This window comes from Macrotis lagotis, chromosome 1 (assembly GCF_037893015.1).
Source record: "Macrotis lagotis isolate mMagLag1 chromosome 1, bilby.v1.9.chrom.fasta, whole genome shotgun sequence".
Classification (NCBI taxonomy): Eukaryota; Metazoa; Chordata; class Mammalia; order Peramelemorphia; family Peramelidae; genus Macrotis; species Macrotis lagotis.
This window is the reverse complement of record NC_133658.1, coordinates 681146921-681165622: the sequence shown is the minus strand read 5'-3', so window position 1 is coordinate 681165622 and position 18702 is coordinate 681146921. Positions and strand designations below refer to the sequence as shown.

Genomic DNA, 18702 nt, shown 5'->3' with positions numbered 1-18702 from the left:
GCTTCTAGAAGACCTGCTCTTTTAGGCTCTCTACAACTATTTCCTAAGTTAATTACACATTAGTTGCCTGTAAACTGTAAACTGGGCTACCAGCTGTTTTTTGAAGGGAAAAACTGATGAAGTGGGGAGCTCCTGATGTTGTGAATTTATTGCCTTGGTTTCACATGGATACTAGCTGAGATATTATTCAAAAGCAAACTTGATGCCAGGATCCTGACTAATCATATGGATGCCAGCACAATGTCCCTGAGAACTAATTCTTTTCTGAAATAGTTGACCTCAGATGCACCCTCACAAATTCCTTTTTGATTTTGGACTCACAAATTAGGGAGTATGATTAAATTGGTTAAATATATATAAAATTGATTTTTTAAAGTAGACACTTAGCAAAAAAAAAAAAAACAACCCTAGGATTATCTGGCCTGGGAAAAATGTTAAGTAGTCTTTCCAAGGTCAATGGAAATTCCTTTTTAACTACAGAAATTGAGAAATTGACCTGAAATTGTAACACAGAATCTAGAAAACCATCTAGTCCAACTCATACCTGAAAAAGATTTCCCCTTTTCATTATCCTTGACAAGTGGTCACCTATCATTTCTTTGAAGACCTCAATGATGAAAACCTTTTAAATTTGGTAGAGCCCAATCAAGTTTTGTATATCTATCTATAAGTTTCACTTGCTACCACTCATCACATTTACTGAATGCTTGTTCTCTTTTAAATATTTCCAGTTTTCACAGTGGAATTTTCTGACTCTAGTCTTCATACGATGAGTTAAATACAACTTTAAAGATAATATTTTCAGAAATTTTATCAAAACTGACTATCCTATTTGATTACCTCAAATCTATATAACTCTTCTTACTTTTTTAAATTTTTAAAAAAATTTAATTTTTTTAAAAAAAAGATTTGATCAATTAAAGCTCTGTCAGTTAAGTAATGAATAGATAAAAAAAAACTTTTTACTTAAATAGAGTCTGTTGTTATAGAAGCTTGTTTGAGTTAAAACTAGACAGCAGTTTAAAACAGTGAGTGCTGAGGGCAACATATGGGACAGGAATTCAAATGGATGGGAGTATGAAAATAGGGCAGGAAGCTAAAATAGATGTGCACTCAATTTCTTTAGTATAAATAGCATTGTCTGTAATCTTAGGTACATGATTCAGCAATTGCTAACGTAAATCATTTCCAACAATACAAATGAGGAAACAGCAGATCTATTGAATCAAATGAATTAAAGATAATGAGTTTAAAGAGGGAAAGAGTTACAGAAAGACCCTAGGTAATCTCAATTTAGAGATAGAGTCAACAATGCTATTGTGGTTCATAAGAGATCATTCTTTGCTCCCTTTCTTATATTTTGAGAAATGACCTGAAAGGTGAATTGGAAATCATTTATTCTATCTTTCATTTTTGAGATGATATTGAGGCTAAAAAAGGTTTATATTATTTGTCTAAGGTTACACAGATAGATAACGGTAGAAGTATAGCTAGAATTAAGCTGGAAATCTATGCCAATAATGCTTGATTTGGTTATACACCAAGATGGAACTTTCAAGGCTCCACTTGCACTTGGTTAAGCCAGAGATGCTATTTAAGACAGGTTCTCCTTCACACTCATTATTTGCCCTTTACTAATAGGTTGACCTATTTGTAGTATAGTTGAGCACTTGGAATTGTGTGAGCCTAAATAACTAGGTAAGCTGGTTAGCTGAGAGTGCCTGGGATTCTTCCATTGTCTTTGCTTTGCTTTATGTGGCCATAGCTACTGAGCATGGGGGAACATTAGTGTCTGACCATGTCACTCATCTGCTCATCAATCTTCAGTGCCTCCCCATTGCCTTACCTTTAGGTAGTGATCCAATGATAGAATGCTGGGTCTGAAGTCAAAAGTCTGAATTCAAATCTAGCCTCAGACACATTAGAAGTATGACAAAGAGCAAATCACTTAACCTCAGTTTCATCTTCTGAAAAATGGAGATGATAATAATATCTAACTTTCAGAAGTATCATGAACATTCAATGAGAATATCGTTTTATTAAAGATTTTGTTTATTTTGAGTTTTACAATTTTTCCCCCAATCTTACTCCCCCCCCCATGGAAAGCAATCTGTCAGTCTTTACTTTGTTTCCATGTTGTACATTGATCCAAATTGAGTGTGATGAGAGAGAAATCATATCCTTAAGGAAGAAGCATAAAGTATAAGAGATAACAAGATCAGACAATAAAATATCAGCGTTTTCCCCCTAAATTAAAGGGAATAGTCCTTGAACTTTGTTCAAACTCCATGGTTCTTTCTCTGGATACAAGTGGTATTCTCCATTGCAGACAGCCCCCAAATTGTCCCTGATTGTTGCACTGATGGAATGAGCAAGTTCATTAAGGTTGATCGTTGTCCCCATGTTGCTGTTAGGGTGTACAGTGTTTTTCTGGTTCTGCTCATCTCACTCAGCATCAGTTCATGCAAATCCCTCCAGGCTTCCATGAATTCCTATCCCTCCTGGTTTCTAATAGAACAATAGTGTTCCATGACATACATATACCAGTTTGTTAAGCCATTCCCCAATTGAAGGACATTTACTTGATTTCCAATTCTTTGCCACCACAAATAGGATTGCTATGAATATTTTTGTACAAGTGATGTTTTTATCCTTTTTCGTCATTTCTTCAGGGTACAGACCCAGTAGTGGTATTGCTGGATCAAAGGGTATGCACATTTTTTGTTGCCCTTTGGACATAGTTCCAAATTTCTCCAATGAGAATATTTTTAAAGCTCTTAGCACAGTTGCTTGCTTCCTTTCTTCTTTCCTTCCTTCTTTCTTTTCTTTCTTCCTTCTTCCCTTCTTTCCTTCCTCCCTTAATCAAACCATAGATATTGACAATTAAAAAAGATAATATAGATAATTTTTATTACTTAAACCTAAAAGACTTTTTCAAAGACAACATTAATCTAATCTAGTATAAGAAGTAAAGGGGTCAAATGGGAAAAAATATTTTTATCAAATTTCTCTGATAAGGGAATTATATAAGCTATTATATAAGTATATGCCATTTCTAATAGATAAATGGTCAAAAGATAAAAATTGAAAAATATTCAAAACCCGTAAAAATGATTTGAATTTTTACTAATAATAAGAGAAATAAAAATCAAAACAACCTTACACCCTTTAAGTTCACAAAAATTACCAAAAGATGACAAATTAATGTTGGAGAGACTGTGGAAGGAAAGGCACACTAATACATTGTTGGTGGAGATGTGAAATGGCATAATCATATTAGAAAATAATTTGGAATTATGCAAATAAAGTGAATAAAATGTTTTTGCTCTTTGAACCAAAGACTTCATTACTCGACTTATACTACAAGTAAATCATCAATAAGAAAAAGGTTCCCATATTCTCCAAAATATTAATAGTGGTATTCTTTATGATAATTAATAATTAGAAAGGTCTAAAGGGCACCCAGTTTGAGATGTCAAATAGGCATCTAAAAATTCAAAAACTAGAGGTCAAAAGAAAGATTAGAGCTGAATAAGTAGATTTGAAAATCATCAGCACAGAGATGATCACTGAATGTCTGAATCTAATAAAATCACCAAAGGAAATAGTATATAGAGAGAAGAAATCCAAGAGAGAGCCCCGTGGAACACCTTTGGCCAGCAGGAACAAATTGGATGAAGATTTAGTAAAGAAGACTGAGAAGGAATTGTAGGAATTGTAGGAACTGTAGGAATTGTAGGAAAAGAACCAGATGAGAGTAATGTCATGAACTTTGAAAGCAGAAAGTATCAAGAAGAAGAGGATGATTGGAAGTGTCAGGGGTTCCAGAGAGGATGAGGACTAAGACAAAGTCATTTGATTTGGCAATTAAAAGATTGTTAGTAACTTTAGAGAGCCATTTCAATTGAATGAGGAGGCCAAAAGCTGGATTATAGAGTTAAGAAGAGAGTGAGAGGAGAGGAAATAGAGGCATTTTTTTGAAAATGATTTTCTCAGGGAGTTTAGCCCCCCAAAAAATGTAGATTTAGGATGATATAGTAAGGAGAGCTAGATGGATCAAATAAGGGCTGTTTTGTAGATGGGAGAGACATGGGCATATTTATAGGCAATAGGGAAGCAGTCAATAGACAGATTGAAAATGAGAGAATGGGGATTATAGAAGAGAATCTGTTGCAGAAAAGCAGCTTGTACATGTAGAGGGATTAGTTTTTGCAAGGAGAGGGTCCACCTCTTCATTTGAGATAGGGATGAAGGAAGAGAAAGTGACAGAAGGTATCTGGGTGATGTGAGAAGTACAGGAAGAGAGAAGAGGGAGCTCTTGGCAAATGACTTCATTTTTGTCAGTAAAATATGAGGCAATGTTCTCAGCTAGGAGGGTGGGTGGACAGAGAGTAATGGGAGGTTTGAGAAGGGATGAAAAGGTTTGAAAGAGCCTCTGTGGTGAATGGGATAGTGCCAATTGGAAATCTGAAAGTGAAAGTAAACTCAATATGTCCAAAACTGAAATCATTATCATTTTTCCAAAACCCCCTCTTTCTGTTGAGGGTACCACCATTCTCCAGTTACTGAGACTCACAACCCAAGTTTTGAGTTCAGACTCTCCATACCTCCTCATTCATATCTACTCTATTGCCTGATCCTGTTAGTTAAATATTTTTATCTTTGTAACATTTTTATATATTCTCCCTTCTCTCCTCTCACACTGTTAGCATCTTGGTACAGGCTCTCATCACTGTCATTGGCTATCTTCCTTGACTGGAATTCTCTCCCTATTCATCTTAATCTTTTGGCTCCCCTGGCTTCCTTCAAGTCTCAAGTAAGATCCTGCCTTCCATAAGAAACCTTTCTTAATCTCCCTAATGTTGGTGCCTTATTTCTACTTATTAATCTCCAAGTTTTCATCTTATTTATGCATAGAGGTTTGCCTGTTATCTCTCCAGTTATACTGGGAGATCACTAGGAACAGAGACTATCTTTTCCTCTCTTTGTATTGCCAGTGCTTAGCATGAAGTTCTTAATAAATGCTTTTTGTGTAAAACCTAACTCACATACCCTTTTCTCTCCATTCACATCAAAATCTTAATTCAGTAGCCACTCACCTCTCACCTGGACTGTTACAACACCCACCTAATCTGTCTCTCTGCCTGATTGTATAATTCAAATTGTTGTTGCAAAAGAACAGTTCTGACCATGTAACTCCCTTGTTCAAGAAATTTTAGTTGTTCCCTCTAGCCTTTTGGCTAAAATATAGTCTTTTCCCTTTTGAATTTTAAAACCCTTCACAAACTGACTCCCACTTGTATTTCCAGAGTTATTACTCATTACTTCCCTTTATGGTCCAATCCAACTGCTGCTATTACCTCTATGTGACATTCCTCTTGTAGCTTAGTCCTCTGCCTGTTTTATTCATGCCTGGGATGCTATCACCTTTGCCTCTTGCCTCTTGGAACCATGTTTTTCTATTCCAGATGAAGCTCAAGTTTTACCTTTCACAGGAAATTTTTCCTGCTTTTGCCAACTGTTAGTGCCCATGAAATTATTTTGCATTAATTTTATATGTATTTTGAATTTTCCTTGTATACATATTGTGCTCCTGTGCCCAATAGAAGGTGAACTCCTTGAAGGATCGGGATTACTATCATTTTAGTCTTGGTATCTTCACTATCTAGATTGGATCCTGTGCCATTCCAAAAATAATAAGCATATCAAAGAGGAAATCTGAGCAGTGATTACACTTTCTATGTATTTGGTCTTGAGTTTCATACCCAATCTGCATGACTGAGTTCCATCTCTACCCCCTTGAAAGATTGCCAAGGCCTCAAGAGTTTTTAAGAATGGAGCATCTATTGGTCACAGATGATGATGCAGTAGATAGCAATTGATTTCAACTATAACCTCCTATATTGATTAGCTGTTGACCCCAGTTAAGTCATTTAACTTTTGTTTGCCTCAGTTTCTTCAACTACAAAATGAGTATAATAAAAGCACCTGCTTTATAGGGTTAGATCAAAATGAGATAGTATTTATAAAAAAACCATTTAACAGTGTCTGGAACATAAGTTGGCTCATTAAAAATATTTATTTCCCCCTTTGTTTTCATCATACCATCATGTTTTGTGTCTATACAACCAAAGTAAAAAGGAAAGTAGACACAATTGAACACAATTAAAAGGTGAGTTCTGGCCCACAAAATGACAATGAACAAGTAGACTAAATCTTTGTTTGTTATGGCTTTTAAAATGGAAATCAGCATATATATATATATATATATATATATATATAATAAAAATGTTCTTATTTATTCATTGCACATGAATGTGAATATCACTGATTTCTGTATGGTTTGTTACTTTAGAATAGAAACTTCTAGGGGCCAGGACTATTTAAATTTGACCCACATCATTGCTTTGGGCTTATATTTCCCTGGAAGGAAAGTAGAAATTTGATACAATTATTCATTTAATTCAGATGAAAAAAATCTACTTGTACCTAAATTACTAGTTACCTCAAAATACCATATCCTTTTGGCTTTGGGGCCATTGTCTAATGATGCTAAATAAATATTAAACAACTGTCTGGGAATTATATGAGTTACAATGTGCTTCCTTTTATAAGTATCATGCTAATGGATAAAAATAGCAAGTGATATGTAAAAATAGCACAAAGAAATAATCTGTGGCATGAATTATAAAAATATTGGTAAATATTTTATTTCATGAATATAAAACATTGATTTATAATTCCAGAACTAAAAAAATGGTTATTCCTTTTAATAGTGAATGTAGGATAAGCCTCACTTTAAAAAAGCGTAGATTGTTAGCACTGAAGGGATCTTAGAGGTCTTTTTATCAAAATCCTTCCTGTTAAAGATGATAAAATTGAGGTCCTTTGAGGATAAACAATTTACCTAAGGTCACTCAAGAACTCAATGGGCAATGCATGGATAAATCTGAAATCTCATTTTAATTTCATTAAAAAATTATAAACAAGTATGAGCTAATATAAACATTTCAATTATATAATATAAATAATTTCAATATATAATGTAAATGAGGAACTAATGCTCCTTCCTAGTCAACCACAGATGGCCCAGGCATCTCAACTGAATCAACAATAAAAAATAAACTACATGTGGATAAGTTAACATATTTGAAAGGATCATATGAGTTTTGGGGTCTTGTATGCTTTCAGTACAGTGGCTTCCATACAGGAAATATCTTATTATCAATTGAAGATCAAGTCATTACTCTTAGGTTATATATTTTAAGAAAGAAAACAAGTCATGGGGGTTAGTTTGGTACCAGGAGAGAGATCAAAATTCAGGAGGTAAGAATTTTAGATGTCTGAGAAGAAATTACTCTTTTTAAAAATATAGTTATAGTATTTTGTTTTTCTCCAATTGCATGTAAAAATAATTTGTAATGTTCATTTTTTTTTGTTCTGTGTTTCAAATTCGATCTTTCCCTCTCATCCTCCCTGAGGCAGTAAACAACTTGATATAGGTTAGACATGTAAAATTGTGTAAAATATTGCATATTAGTCATTTTGTGTAAGACAATATCAATTAAAAAGACAAGAAGGAAAGAAAGAAGGAAGAAAGAAAGGAGAAAAAATAGTATGCTTCAGTTTGTATTCAAATAATTCAATTCTTCTTTGGAGGCTGATAGAATTTTTCATCATGAATCCTTTGGGATTATCATGGATCTTTATTTTGTCTAGAACAGGTAAGTCATTCATAATTCTTCATTCTTATTTTCCTGATTCTGCTCATTTTACTTTGTTTTAGTTCATGTAAATCTTTCCAGGATTTTCTGAAATTATCCTAGTAGTAATTTCTGATAGCCCAATAATAGTCCATTGTAATCAGACATCACAACTTGTTCAATCATTTCTCAATTGATGGTTATTCTTTCAATTTTCAATTCTCAACCATCATAAAAAGAGCTGCTATAAAAAGAGCTGTACAAAGAGGTTCTTTCCCCCCTCCCTTTTATATTAATCTCTGAAATACAGACCTAGCAGAGGTATTACTGGATCAAAAGACATGTTCCTTTTTGGAATAGTTCCAAATTATTCTCCAGAGTGGTTAGATTGTTGAAAAAATTGCTCTTGAGGAGAAAAGAACTCCCTCTCTTTATCTCTTCTTTCCTTCTCAGTGACCATATCAGCAGAGAAACTGAACTAGTTGGAGAAAATGCATCAAGGTGATTGTAGAGAGAAGTATTCTAAAGACAAACAAAAATTCTAAAATGACAAAAAATTATTTGGAGATGCAATTGACCAGGTTATTACTGTGTGAACTACAACAAGGTAGAGACCAGGAGCTACCATCATTATCAGTAGCAATGTCTACTGGAGCCAAGAAAAACACTACCAGTTCCACCACTCAAAAACTTTGAACTTTGGAGATCAGAAAAGTGCTACATCTAAGGGGAATTTCATGAAGTCTCCATATAGGGACAAAGGGATTTCCAGTAACCAAATTCTGTGAGTTAATCCTTTACCATCCACATATTATACACATGGACCTCACTGTTGCTAAGCTTGAGTCCATTCTTTCCAAGAATTTTGTATTTATATAGGGGACAGTGGACCCCTAGTTTTGGAGGGCGATATTTTCATAAATACTGTTCTTGCTATACCTGCTCAGTAAAAAAGGACAGCTTGATGGAGCAGCAGATAGAGCACTGACCTTGTAATCAGGAGGACCTGAGTTCCACTTCTTGACATTTGACATTTAGTAGCTATGTGACCTTGGGCAAATCATTTTACCCTGATCACCTTACATCTAGGGCCATCTCCAGTCATCCTGATTCATGTCTGGCCACTGGACCCAGATGACTCTGAAGGAAAAAGTGAGGCTGGTGATTTAGCACAGACCCCCTCACTCAAATCCAATTCATTTGCTTGTCATGGCTTCACCTTCCTGATGTCACGGTCTTCTTCAAAGATGAAGGACAAAATCTCATATCATCAGTAAATACCCCTTGAGTAAAAGATACTTGAGACTACTGATTGACAAATAAGACTAAACACATTCATTGGGTTTATGAATAATATACTAGGATATCCCAGGCATCTTGCCCACCAATGAAAGTATAAATCATGAATATAACCCCCAGAGTGGAGTACCACTCAAAGAACAGAAGAGAGGGCAGTATATAAAAACAGTTATTTTATATGCAAGTTTTTTAAATGTAGTATATGTAAACCCTGACAAGACATCTCTTTCTTAATGGTCTAGAGATACCTCCCAAGGGAATGGCTTTCTCTATTTCTGTTGGTTCAAACCCCCATTCCTGTGTGTTCTCTCTAATATTGTCAGTTACAGTTAGTATTTCTTCTATATCATTGATATACTTTAATGATTAGCACCCCAATGTCATTTAACTAGTCAATATCAATAAACTTTTATAAACTGATAATTTCTTAGAAGATATATCAAGAACAAAAGTACAAACATTTCCTCCCAACAACCAATCTCCTCTATGCTACCTTAGTCTCTGAGGAGAAGGAGCTCAACCTTAAAGCAGTAGTTACAGAGTATTCTCTTTCAACAAGTTAACTTTTGAATATGGCCTAGCTAAAGGACAGAGTCAAATCTTTGCTTGTATGACCCAACATCTTGGCTGTATCTTGTGCTGGGTTACATCTCAGGTTGTTTTCTAGTCTCAATAGCACTGTTCTTTCTATCATTTGACTCTCACAAGGTCAGCTATCTCTGATATAACTTTACCCAAGAAAAGGAAAGAATAAACAAAGGCCAAGAGGCAAAGAAACAAAAATCATGTTGATGACTAGGGCAGCTCTGTATAATGAAACAAGGCCACTCTCCCCAATCAAAGGTTTATATTCCTTTTCACTAAAATGAAATCAAGAAAGAGAGATTGAATCATCCAGTTAGTATCTGTCAGTCAACAAAGGTTTTTTTCTTCATCATTCAGTTAACTAGAAGTAGAATACCTGAACGTGAAGTTCCCTGCTTCAGAGAGTTAGCTGCATCCACGGTATGATGAATTTCAGAGGAAGGCTCAATCCCCCACTTCTCTGCTTTCATTTGGGGGATTGTGGCAGGCAAAACACCATGTAGCTTCAGAAGATGGAGCTCCCATTGGCTAATACTTCCCTTTATATAAAGAGTTTATTAACTTTAACTTGATATTAGCAAAACTGTCTTACTTGCTTATCTCCTTTTTTTGACCTTTCTGTATTATTCTGGACGTTTTTAAATTTTAATTGTCATATCTTTTTTCTTCTTTTTTTATGCCTCACTTTCATTATTCTAAACCTCCTTGTAGTTGAAGCCTATCTCATAATAAATAAGTATATTTAAGCAAAACAAATCTATGCAGTAAAACTGTCTGAAAATGTAGGTTTCAGTCTGCACCTTAGGCCAATTTTATTATCTGTTTTCCAAAGGCATAATTTGTCACTGAACTGATCAAAGTTCTAAAAACTTTAAAAGAAATTTCTCCTTATATTTTGATGGTCATTGCAACTTGCTTTGCATCTATGCATTCCCCCTCTGCATAATCATACACATCTTTCCAAGTTTCTCTGAATCTATTGTATTCACTATTTATTACAGTATAGTAATAGAGTACTACATTTATATACCATAAAAATTCAGTTTGCCTAAATTCAGTCTAGACTTCTTTTTACCTATATTATACAGTTTTCCAAATCTCTCAAGTTCCAGGCTAGATCTCTTTTTCCTAAATTATTCTGGTTTTGTCTAAAAAAGTTCATTTCTTATTTATCTCCCTTCAAAAGGTATTTTTATTACTTTAATTTTTTTTTCTGGTCAACAAACATTTCTTGTTCTGTTAAGAGGGTGATAATATGCAAACAAATAAGTGAATTTTCTTTTTAAGGGAAGTAAAATAAGATTGTCAAATTAACTCTCAAAAACCCTATTTAATCTGTCAAAAACCTGAAGTATAATTTATTTTGGTTTTGTTTTAAATTTCATTTAACTTTGTTTTTCATTAATTTCATGCAAAAAATAAATTTCACCATTCACTTCCTAAACCTTGAGTTCCAAATTCTCTCCCTTCCTCCCACCCTGCTCCCCATCACTGAGAAAGCAAGTAACTTGAAGTCATGAGACTCTTTACCTTGATAGTCATGTTAAAAAAGTAAACACAGCCCCCCCAAAAGAGAAACCTCAAGAATAATAAAGTGAAAAAAGTATGTTTCTATCTGTATTCAAAAACATCAGCTCTGTCATTGGGATAGAGAGAGTATTCTTTATCATAAATCCTTCAGAGTTCTCTTGGGTTACAGCATTGCTGAGAAAATGTAGATTATTCACAGCTGAACATACTGCAATATTGCTGTTACTTTTTATACCGTATATTTCCCAGTGCATTTGCTCATGTAATTTTATTACTGAGAGCATCCTGTTCATCATTGTCCATAACAGAATAGTATTTTATCTCTATCACATAAACACGTTATGTTCAGCCATTCCCCAACTGATGGGAGTTCCCTCAGTTTCCAGCTCCCCCCTAACCAGAAAAGAGCTGCTATAAATATCCCAAAACATATAGATTCTTCTTTAAGTATACTATTCATAGTACTGTAGAACAGAACACTCTTCTGATATATGCTGGTTACTGGGGACCTCAGAAAAGACATAGATATAAAAATAGCTCCAAATAGAAATAGTCTCATATAGTGATCTAGGAGCAGGGAGAATCTTTGGGGGAAAAAAGCTTTCTCAAATTTAGTGACAGGATTTCTCCGCTGATTCCATTGGTTTTTCCCTTCAATGAGGGAACAACCTGAAGTCTGCCTGTTAAATATTTTGTTGGAACAACTTGATAGTAGCAGTCACTAACATTTATCTAGCACTTTATAGAGTCAGTGATTAGATAACTTTTGTACTAATTGATCATTTAGGCATCAAACTATCCAGGAACAAATAAGGATAATGGAAAGCAAAACCTGTAATTTCCAAACCAAAATTTGACAGAACTGCAAAGAGTCCTCTAAAGTATGTCACTAGTTAACTTCCATAGTAAATTATTCTGATCCTTATAAAACCAAAACAACTCTATAATCTTGTATAGATAGTTAATTTGCTTAAGTAAAAAAGAAGATAAAGTACAAACAAAAAAAGACTTATCAAATATAGCAAAGGACACTTCTAATAGACACTTTCCATAGGGAAAAACAGAGGTGCTCATAATATATCTGTGAAATGGGGTTCTAGTAAATCCCAGAGTTTCAGATGGTGTCTCCATGTGGAAGAAGTCGGGGAGCTGCTTCTCCAAGAATCATTATGATGGGCAAGGGAAATGCACAGACAGTTGTGTAAGCAGGGGAGGAGGAAAAGGAGGAGAAAGAAGAGAAGGAAAAGGAGGAAGAGAAAAAGGAAGAGGAATAAGAGGAGGAGGAAAAGAAATAGGAGAAGAAAGATAGGATCACCTCTAGCAATGAGCCAGGAAGGCAAGCTAGAGGAAATGGGAGGGAAGACATCCTGTCATTTTATTTGCCAGGGTGGTTTATATGGAATATTTGTAATTTTGAACATTATTATACTGGGTTTTATAAAATGATGTACACATATTACTTTTAGGTTGAACATCAGCAAAGAAACATAAGAGTACTATATATATATATATATATATATATATGCATACATATATCTGTGCATATGTACCTACACATATGTGTATACATATATATGTATATATATATATATATATATATATATATTCTGCAAGATTTAGCTAAATCCATAGTCTATTCAGTTTGAAACAACAAACAATTTGAAATGAACTGATTTTGTCCTATAATTGGAAAGTGGTGGTTTTAAATAGTCTTGATATTCTGTTGAAAATGCTCTAAGTTCACTGCTAATTTGTTTTCTGCACTACTTATCCACACCTTTATTATATGGGCTATTTATAGGAAAATATCTACAAACACATCCACTGATTGATGAACCTTTTAATTTTATATCCTGAGCCAGCTAGATGGTACAGTAGATAGGACACTGAGCCTGGAGTTAGTTACTTCAGACACTGACTAGTTTTGTAACCCAAAGAAAGTCACTTTAACTCTTTCTGCCTTAGTTTCTTCATCTGTAAAATGAGAATAATAAAAGTAGCATTTATTTCCCAGAGTTGTTGTGAGGATCAAATGAGAAAATATTTATGAAGTACTTTGAGAACCTTAAAGCACCATGTAAATGTCAAATATTATTATTATTATTAAAGAAATATAGGATCTAAGAAATGTGAGAAAAGAAGTAGAAGTCCTTCCCTGGATAATATGTATATTTTATTCAGTTCAACAAGCACTTACTAATTACTTATTATTTTCCAGGTACTGAACTGGGTGCCAGAGATACAAAAATAAAAATTAAACAGACCTGATTCTTAAGAAGTTTATATTCTACTGGGAAGAAACAATACATTCACACAAATAAATTCCTAATACCTATAAAGTAATTAGGGTAGAAAGGATTACAAACAACTATGAGGAATCAGAAAAAACCTGAGTAGTTCATACCTAAATTTCCTTTGAAGATAGCTATGAATACTGCAAAAAGTAGGTGAAGAATAAAAGCATTCTTGGCATGGAGGAAAAAGACATGGAAGCAGAAGATAGAGTCAAATGGGAGTATCAGCATTCCAGGTTGACTGAGATACAGGAAAAGATAGAATTGGAGCCAGACCATGAAGGATTTTAAATGCCAAATAGTTCCTTGTGTAGGGAAGGGACATCACCAGGCACATGCTTTAAGAATATCAAATTATAGAGTAATATGAAAGAATTAGACCAGAAAGTGACCTTAGAGGCCAACTAGTTCAATGAGGTTAGTCAACAGATCCAAGAAAAGCCTAGAAGCTCAGATAAATTCCATTGGGGAATTATCTACACTGTTTTGTCACCAGTGCCTACCATAATCTGGACATAATAAGAACTTAATAAATATTTTTTGAAGGACAAAAAGCAAAAGGTTCACTGGAATAAATTTTTAGTCTAAGACATGGGAACACCAGAGGTGACAGAGATAGTTAATTGACTATAGCATGCTGGGGTAAGACTTAGAATGCTCAGCATGACAATTTCAAATTTATTTCTCGAGATGTTTATAGGTAATATCTATTATATATTCTTTTACTAGATAAATTTTCATGGAGGGCTATTTTTACCTTGAGAATCTTTATATTTTGAATAATAGTCACTTTAAGGAACTTATCCCCACTTCTAATTTTGGATTTGCTGATTCAGTTTATCAACTGTCATTCATTCAATAGCTACCTCTAGGTACCCCTTCTCTACTTTATCCTTAATTGTTCACTAATTCCTTTTCTGTTATGCAGCCTCCCTCAACCTCGAGATCATTTGGTTTCATTTCTAAGCTCCCCTCACTTATTCAATATTTCCAGTTTTGCTTCCCAGTCAGAGCCCTCAAATGCTCTTCTATAGTTTTATCCTTGTCTCATTTTTGTCTTCATGAGCTTCACTCTGGTTCCATACATAATTTTTAAAAATATAAGTGCCTAAGGATTTACATTAAAGTTGTGATTGGTCACCATCTGCTATTGAGAAATTTTAAAAATTCATCACCACTGAAAAATCCAGTAAATTTCAGAATATAAATATGAAATATTGTATGAACAGGAAGACTATTGAACAGTGGCCAAGAGGCAAGAGTCAAGAGATATCATGAGTTCTAGTTTTGATTCCATAAATAACTGACCATTTGTATATGACCTATGTTTGAAATGGTAGATTTTTCTTTATCATTCTGGTAGATTTTACTGGAGTGTAGAACCAGAAGGTTGAGTGGAAGTATCAGAACCTGAAAGTAACAAGGATGTCATGAATTGAACAATTGAACTTTGCTTGTTTTTTTAAAGGGAAACCTCTAGATTGGTTCTCAGGAATGGAGTCTCTGCCAAATGACTGTTTTTGTCAAAACCATCAAGAAAGCCATATTGGACAACTGCATAACAAAGCAAGAAGGAGTAGGGTGTTGGGGTCAGTGAAATGGTAGATGCAGAAAGGCAGAAAGGGTAATTAGGAACTCTCCACAGAGGTGTACAGTGTTGATGCTACAGGTAGATTTAAGAAATTGTCCTTACTAACCTTATTAGCCCACTTGGTGGAGCAATGTTCAGAGTTTTGGACTTGCAGTCAGGAAGACATATTCAAGTCTAATCTCTGGTACTTACTTGCTTGGGTATATCATTTAAACTTTCTTAGTCTCAGTTTCTTTAACTGTAAAATGTAGCTTTCAGTAGCATCTACCTCACAGGAAGATTCAAATGAGGTCATGTGAAAAGTATTTTGCAAATCTTAAAGTACTACATAAAAATTAATTATTATTATTATTATTATCATTATTATTATTATTGCTGTTGTTTTTATTCTTGCTAATTATTACTGTAATAAGCACTTCCCCATCTGTCCCACAACCTTGGGCTCAGGCTAACATTTTAAAAATGTAAAAGGAGGAGTCAGGGTCGAGCTATTTTTGTAAATTCTCCCCAGAATCTTCTGATTAGCAGTCTTCATATACCATCTCCATATCATATACCATCTGGTTGTACTCTGGCAGATACCTGGGGTATCTCCAGTATCCTTGATGGTCCTAGCCACAAACTCCCAAATGATGGAGTAGGTACTTCATGAGAGTAGGGATTCCTCTGGCAGATAAAGTGACCCTTGGATGGAATGTCTTTTATGGTTGGCTATGTGGTTGTCCCCTTTGTTTCTTGGCCCCTCTTGGTGACTGACCCCACAAAGTAGCATAGTCACCTTCAAAAAACAAATAAAATTCTGCTCAGCTCATTCATTTTTGCCATTCCCATAACTCTCATTTCCTGATACATACTCTTAAGCTTTTGGTTGACTAGGGAAGAAGTCTCTCTCTCTCTGAGATTACCTACCATTTGCCCTGTTTAAATCTTGTATGTAAATAATGGTTTACATGTTTCCTCTTCTATTAGAATGGGAGCTGTCTGAGCACAGGCAAGGATCATTTTTTTTTGCTTTTGTTTCCCTAGTGATCAACACAGTCCTGGCACATAGTAAATTCTTAATAAGCTTGTGGACTGAAATATCTACCTGTGTAAATATAGCATGCATATAAATGAGGGGGTTGAATTAGATGACCCCTAAGGTATTTTTTCAGATTTAAAATTCTGTCAAGAAGGGAAGATAACTATTCCCCAAATTAGGGAAACAGAACCTTTAAGCTTAGAGAACAATAAGATAGCACATAGTTGCTGATAGTCCTAAAAGTAGTATCATACACTTTAAAAGAAAAATAAAACACAAAACTATTTTTTAATAAATAGGCATTTTTTCTTTTCATTCTCCATTCTCTGAGGCTTCCTGAAGACAGCAGAAAAATATAAAACCTCTAATACCTTTTGAGAACTTCTATATTTTCTTGCATGTACTAGTATCAGAAGTTGAAGGATTCTAATAATATTTAGATAATATCTATATATCTATATAAATTTCCAATAAAACTAAATTAAAGGACATGTATATGGTCAAAAACATCTTTGTGTATGCCTGTTCTCTTAGGATAAAATATTTAAAGCCACTCCAAATCTTTCAGGGAAAACTTTTCACTTTGCCTGGATTATTGGGATGTGCATTGCCATCTTTGTTTGTGTGGTTTCCACACTTGCCTGAAACCAAGCTAAGGAAGTCCTTTTCTAGGAAGCAATTACTCTTTTAGAGGAATAGTGGCTTTGGAAGCTTTTGTAGCAGCTACAGCTAGGCTATGGTTACTCTATAGAAGAATTTATACTGACACAAGGGCTGCAAAGGGATTTTTACAAGCCATGATGGTGCTTTGTTTCATAGCTTCTTTGATATTTGTGACAGGGTTACCAGATTGAGAGTTTCCAGATCAAGAATGTACTACCTAGTGGTCATTATTGTAAGTGATGTCCAAGGTATCATGATATTCATTGTTACCATTGTTTACATAATGGGAATCAATCCCACAGCACAAGCTTCTGGGTCAATGTACTTAGCTCAGATATATGCTCTTTGCAATCAGTATTATGTATATACAACAACTGGATTCTATGTGAATTAATATCTTTATAGTGTGGTGAATCCCCAAGAGGCTGTTGCTATTGTGCTGGGATTTCTGGTTATTGTAGTTTTTGCTTTAATGATATTCTTTGCTGTGAAAACCCAAAGTAAGAGTAATATAGAAGACAAATCTATCATTGTATGGAACAAAAAAATGTCTATGAAAAGCAACCTCCTATTGTAGAGGAATGGATGAAAGAAATATGTCTGTAGATGCAGCAGAAGTTCATCTAACTCCATCTGCATAGTCAGTTGACAGTTCCATGGCATATTCCTCTTTATGGAAGAATGAATGCCAAATGGCCATATCTGGACTCTTCATACAAATCAACACCAACACCAGAAGTAGTTAAGGTGCTTCCAGTGACTTCACCTTGGTACCGTAGCCATGATAACTCAGCACTATCTTACAAAGAAACCTCATGGGAAAGGAGGGATGTCAAAAAGAGCTGACCAAGACCACCAGGAAATCAACTAGGCCACTGGAGGGCAATTTTACAAAGAACTGGATAAGGACTGGGACAGAGAATACCTCCCAATAACTTCTGACCAGCAGAGGAAGCATTATAAGAAAATCTTTGACACTGGTATACCGGAATGCAAGAATTTACAGGCAGAAATTGATGAAAAAGAGGTCTCCCCCTAGATAAAGAACTGGATAACCGGAGAAGAAAGTGAGGAATAAATATATGGCTGATGCTGCTGAATATACTGGACAAAAAAGTGAAAGCATCTGCAGATGATAAGAATAAGAAGAAATACTGCAAGCAACTGTAAACAAATTGCCTTAAATTTAAGGTGGATACAGTAAGGATAGACAAAAAAAATAGTCACAAGAAGATTTGAGACACTGTGAAGTATGACCTTGCTTTCTCTGCAAATGACTTAACCAATGTCATCTGAAGACAAATATCTCTTTAATCAATGAGAAGATATCTCTTTGTGATCTTTATGAAGTTTTCATGGCTAATGCTAATTTAATTCAATGGCATCAGTGTTGATACCTTTTATAATACTTTTTGGTAACTCACTTTTATATTCTGACATTAAGGTTTTTAGCATTTTAAATTTGGGAACCAGTATTAGGTTTTGAAGATTTAAACCTCAATGACTATTTCAATTGTCTCTAGTGCTATGACTTACACTCTGGTCTCTTTTGTCTTCTCAACTGAACATGTAAGTTCATTAAAAAGCTCTCTCCACAACAGAGTTGCTACTATTCTAGCTCAGAATTTAGGTGAACTCCATATAGCGACTCTGACTATATTAAAATCAAGTTCTTTGTCTAAAATGTGTTCTTCTCTACTGTGTATGCTGCATTCTAACCCACTACTCCACTGATTTCTACTGAATGGATTGAAAATTTTTTATAAGTCAACTATTCCTGAGAGCTGATGCTATCTAATAATAAAAATTATATACAACTACCAAGTGTATATATTTTACTTTTTAATTATGGCATTTAGCCTCATAATGATGTAGGTTAGAATTTTTGTCATTTCTTCTTGAATGACTGTTTTTCTCTTGTTATGTTACATTTTTTTAATCAATTAGATGGTACATGTAATAAAATAAATTAATTCAAGTTATAACTTGAATTATACCTTATTGGAACTTTTAATG

The 18702-nt window shown here is 34.4% G+C and overlaps 1 pseudogene; it reads left to right on the top strand.

The window, feature by feature from the left end:
• LOC141506191 (occludin pseudogene) overlaps positions 1 to 17856 on the top strand; it is a 50729-nt pseudogene extending 32873 nt beyond the window's left edge.
• Positions 17857 to 18702: the final 846 nt, after the last annotated feature.